We start from the raw sequence: 5,824 nt of genomic DNA, 5'->3' as shown, positions 1-5,824 counted from the left end.
ATGCGAGTATCATCTCTCTCGGTACGAGGTGCATCGCACTTTACGAGAGAATGGGTTGCATCCGTACCACTACCAGCGGGTGTGCAACAGCTTTTAGCGCGAGATCTAGAACCACGGATATACTTTTGTGAAGGTATTGTCATTATCAATTTTTTATATTCGCGGTAATTTAAGTGTACAATATTATAAAACTGTGGAAAAACACATACGAGGTTTCCCGAATGCCCGGAATTTATCTTTCCGTAAATTCTGTGGACCGACGAAGCACGTTTACACCAAACGCGCCTACAATTCCCGAATTCTGTTCAGTGGTCTGATGAAAACGCGCACAGTGCGTCCGGAGGGCAATTTTCAATATCGCTGGTCCATAAACGTATGGGCGGGAGTAATCGGGAATCAAGTGGTAAGTAAAAGTAGAAAGAAAGCAATTTTCTCTTGTTGTTTAAGTGAAGAAACATTTTTATTCATTATTTCCAGATCGGTCCATATTTCCTCCCACCGCGTTTAACTGGCAAAATTTATGCCAATTTTATTGAGAATGAATTGCCAGTTCTTTTCGCGGTTGTGCCCCTTCGCGTACGGGCGCAGCTAATTTTTCAGCACGACGGAGCTCCGACTCATTTTAGTCGTTAAGTGCGCGAAATATTAGACGCGCGTTTTCCGGATAGGTGGATGGGTCATGGTGGCCCAATCGCCTGGCCGGCACGGTCGCCAGATTTAAATGTATTAGACTTTTTTGTATGGGGTCATATAAAAAGTCTAATCGAGCAGCGGCGTAATGGTGGAGAAAACGAGATACGTGAAGCTATTGTTGCGGCCTTCGATACTATTACGCCGGACATGGTGCACCGTGCGACGCGCAATATTGTACGAAGGGCCGAACTCTGCATACGAGAGAGAGGACGGCACTTCGAACAATTTTTGCATTAAATAATGAGAGTGGATTAGGCCTACCGGGGAAACCACTATTAAAAAAAACGCACCAAGTTATCTACCGCAAGGTGGTGTGGAAATGGTAGCGTATCATTTTCATGCCATCGAAAAGGCGAGAGGCTAAGAGCCAGCGCACGTACATTACCGTAGTATCTTACGCCTTACGAACAGAAATTACGTACGAGAATGTTGCGTTACGCGGCACGTATACGCAGCAAAAAATCGTGTATAATTTCCTTGTGTTACCAAAATTTAATTATTACTTCAATGTAAAATACACATACAACATCTATGTTATTATTTTCTTAACATTTTCATATGTTACATTTATGTCAACGTGATAACTGATAACTTAACATTTTATGCGTATGTCATGTAGAAATTAAATATTATTTTGAGTTCTTTTAATATAATTATTTTTTAACAAATAGAACGTCTTATGGTGGGTGCACCTGCGAGTAAAACTCTCGAGAGTAGCTCTCGAGATTGATTCTCGCAAATAGTCATATTCCTGGAGAGTATCTAACGGAGAATGAATCGCAGCTCTCGGCGAGCGAACTTGTCAAGACCTACTTGCAAATCGACACGACGTTATTTTACTCTCGGAGATCAGCTCGCCAAGCTCGGACGCTGTTCGTATTTTGAGAGCTACATGCTGAGAGTAAAAATCGAGATGGCAAAAGTTTGTTCCTTTGATGACACAAAGGAATTTATTAAACAATGCAGAAATCATGAACTATTGTGGAAAACGATACTTTATAACTACTGTGCAGAAATAAAAAAAATTTAAAATTTTTATGTTCTGCGAATAAAGTGCGAAAAAAATCATAATTTAAAGAATTAGGTAGGAATATTTTTAATACATTTTCGAATTACTTGGTCAATAATTAGTTACACTTTAGTTTTACATAGTTTGCACGTTTTAGTTACAGTGTTGAAATTAAATACATTTTTACATCGCGAATTAAATACATTAAAAAAAAAAGGAAAATAAAAATATTTACATATAAAAATATAATATCAAGGTATTTCGCAAACTAAATACTAAATAATAATATCGCCTTATGTATTCCACTTCACAACTTGTAAGTCTGTAGAAACTTTTAATTGTTGGGAGCTTAAGATTGAAGACTCCCATGTGCTCTCTAATTTAGAGCACATCCGGCACCTGCGATCAATCCATTGCTTGACCCAGAAGGTCTTTTTGTTGTTATTTAACATCCTTTTCCTTTTTAAAATAATGCTAGCCACTATAGCAACCGCAAGTTTTTTCGTTTACGCGACATTATGATGTCACCACTCTCAGACATCAACTAAAAAAATACGTAAGTGGATACGGTTTTGAGAGAACTCTCCGAAAGATACTCTCCGGATTCCCGCGAGATGCTCGCGAGAATACAATGTCAGAAAAATTACTCTCAAATGGACAGTGTCAGAATAACTCTCGAGAGATATTCTCGAGAGTTTTAAGGCGCGTGTCCACCTGCGAGTAAAACTCTCCAGAGTAGCTCTCGAGAGTTATTCTGACACTGTCCATTTGAGAGTAATTTTTCTGACATTGTACTATTTTAAAAAGAAAAAGGGTGTTAAATAACAACAAAAAGACCTTCTGGGTCAAGCAATGGATTGATCGCAGGTGTCGGATCTGCTCTAAATTAGAGACCTTAAAATTGAAGATTCCCAACAATTAAAAGTTTCTACAGACTTACAAATTGTGAAATGGAATACATAGTGCAATATTATTATTTAGTTTTCTGTTTGCGAAATACCTTGATGTTAGATTTTTACATGTAAATATTAAATATTTTTTTTCTTTTTTTTATGTACTTAATTCGCGATGTAAAAATTTATTTAATTTTAACGCTGTAACTAAAACGTGCAAAGTATGTAAAATTAAGTGTAACTAATTATTGACCAAGTAATAAGAGAATGTATTAAAAATATTATTATTTAATTCTTTAAATTATGAATTTTTCGCACTTTATTCGCAAAACATATAAATTAAAAAAACTTTTATTTCTGTCACAGTAGTATTCTACAATGGTTCATGATTTCCGCATTATTCAATAAGTTCCTTTGTGTCATATCATGTAGCTCTCAAAATACGAACAGCGTTCGAGCTTGGCGAGTTGATCTCCGAGAGTAAAATAACGTCGTGTCGATTTGCGAGTAGGTCTTGAAAAGTTCGCTCGCCGAGAGCTGCGATTCATTCTCCGTTATAGGTACTCTTTAGGAATATGTCCATTTGCGAGAATCAATCTCGAGAGCTACTCTCGAGTTTTACTCGCAGGTGGACACGCACCATTAAAGTTATTCTAACATAAACAAAAGTTAAGGTAAAGCTTGTGGTAAACCTCGTAAACTTTGACGTGCAAAATAATTAAATTTACTAAAATTAAATGTTTCTATTACACATAATTCAAGCTAAACTAATTAATATTATCTAAGGCGTAAGACGCTACGGCAATGCTTATGCAATACGTGTGCTACCTACTGTTACTACGTTTACGCGAGCGCGTTACTTCTGTAGTAACTTACGATAATTCACTCGTTTACGCGTAGTAAATTATTGTAAGTTACTACAAAATCCCGTTTACGCGAAGGAATTATCGTAAGTTTAGTATGGGCTGGCTCTAATATTTTTTCGCCGCAGTGTATAACATCTGTCGCTCGACGTTCGCCGCGCCGCGCCGCGCCCCGCTCGCCACTCGTCTCTCGACCCCCACCGCACGCCGCGCGCCGGGCACCGTGCCAGCCCAGCCAGCCGCCGAGGCCCGCCTCTATCGCTCCTTGTGCGCTTATTCGCTCAGACGTTTCATTTAATAACTCGTTAACTATTGCGAATTTTGCAAAATGGTACGAAACTTTACTTTTCAGTTTGACCCAATCTACCCCCCCTATTCGGGTGGGTACTTTTATTTCGAACACCCTAGCACATAATTAACAACTAACTTTAATTATATGTAAAATATAGTGAATTAATAGAGTAATATTACAGCTTAAAAGTTGCAACGCATATTTAATCTCATTTAATATTTAATCTACTGCTTTGACCATCACATCTGTAATATAATCCACTTCTTTGCGTTTCTGATATTATATAAAATTTCACAGTTGTCGCGATGAAAACGAGGTCGGCACTACTTCAGTTTTAATAATTATTCTTTAACGAATTAAATTTCTTTGTTTTTTTCTCATACCTCGATTTTACCCTTTATGAAAAAGTACACTCAATTTTGATGGTTAACACCCAAATTTTTAGGTGTAGATTGAGTGTTGACCTTTAAGGTTTAAGTAAGTTGTGGGTTTAATCCTCAATGATGAGTGTATATTGGGAGTTTATTCTCAATGATAAGTGTAGGTTGGGGATTAAGTCTCAATGTTTAGTGTAAGTTGGAGACTGATCCTCATCGTTGGATGTTGGTTTAGTGTTAACAGGGTGTTAACTTTTAATGTTCTATGTCGATTTAATCACTGTCGCCATGATCCCTTTATCGTTGGGTGTCGTTTAAATGTTATTGTGTTAATCTTCGTTAAGTGTCAATGGACGGCTTGGTTTATTGGAAAAGTGTTTCAGATAAAAGTTTAAAGGTTTGAAGGGGGCCAATAGACGATCTTATTGAATTTTGGATCCAGAACCTGTATTGAGCCTAATAAGGCCTAAGTCAAATTTTTTAAATAAAAAGCCTTACTTTTTATTGTACCATTTTTTTCTATTAATTAATTTGAATAACTTTTGTTTGAAAAATTCTTTTATTTGCCTAATACTTTTTGAGATATTCAAGGAAAACTTTGTAACTTTTTCAATATTTAGCTTGTAATATCTTGATGATTGTTTGCCAGAGAAAAAAGTGGTACAGAAGACTTTTTAACTTAATTTTATTTCAAAAATGTGCCGTGGCAATAGTATACTCCAATTTTTTTTAACTATTTGTGTTTGCATCTTCTTGGAGTGTTTACAAATATTTAAAAAAATTGGAGTGCTATATTGAAACAGCATATTCTTAAGACATAATCAAGTCAAAAAGTTCTTTATACCATTTTTTCCTCTGGCAAACAATTATCAAGATATCATAAGCTAAATATTGAAAAAGTTACCAAGTTTTCTTTGACTTCCGGTTCGGCGAGCGGAGCGGGCGGTTGGCCCGGAGTTAAGAGAGCGAGTTAGGAAGTAATTTGCGGCAGAAGGAAAGTCGGGGAGATGGAGTAGTGTGGTGGAGGTGGTGGAAGAGGTATGGAGGAGGACGAGGAAGTGGAGGAGGCTCCAAGGAGGGTACGGCTGGAGAATGGAGACCAAAAATCTCAAAGCAGATTTGGAGGTTAGGATGTGGAGAAGGTAGAGAAAAAGTCAGGGGCGTGAGAGGTGGGAGAGCGGCGGAAGGCGCGCGCTGTCGTGGGTCACGGAGAGCGGCCAGAAGGCGGCGCGGCTGAAGCGGAGGTGGATGGTGAGACCGAGACGGCGCTGGGTGTCGGACGCCGAATGGGTTAGCACCATTGCGGGACGTCGAGGCTAGGTCACAGTATATACAGTAGCGCAACTCTCCTGATTCCTTGTTGTCTAAAATGGAGTGCGCATGCGCGAAATAAGTAAGCGCCCACTAACACCATTTGAATGTCGTTCTCTGAACTTCTTTCTCAATTGCTCTTCCTTTCTTCGTTCTGGTCTGCTCCCTCTCAGAAATTAAATGGTCAGTTAAATAAATGCCTATCTGTATTGGAACAGAAATTTGGAGAGAATTAGCTCAATTACTCACTGAATGCTATTGAGAGCTGTTAGAAGTGTTTGAAAAACTCTGAATAACTATATACGTTTGTGATGAAAGTGAAAAGAGTTTAGGAGTATAAAGTGGTTACAAACCTCAGAAGGTAGGATAATTATTCATAATCATTG

At 38.1% G+C, this 5,824-nt stretch overlaps 1 pseudogene; it reads left to right on the top strand.

Annotated features, from left to right (window-relative positions):
* On the top strand, positions 1-1,132 carry LOC143901681 (uncharacterized; annotated as a pseudogene).
* The last annotated feature ends 4,692 nt before the right edge of the window (positions 1,133-5,824 follow it).

Source organism: Temnothorax americanus, unplaced genomic scaffold (assembly GCF_048541705.1).
Source record: "Temnothorax americanus isolate GAGA-0224 unplaced genomic scaffold, ASM4854170v1 Scaffold35, whole genome shotgun sequence".
Lineage (NCBI taxonomy): Eukaryota > Metazoa > Arthropoda > Insecta > Hymenoptera > Formicidae > Temnothorax > Temnothorax americanus.
The sequence above is the reverse complement of the archived record's forward strand: the minus strand, read 5'-3'. Positions and strand labels throughout refer to the sequence as shown.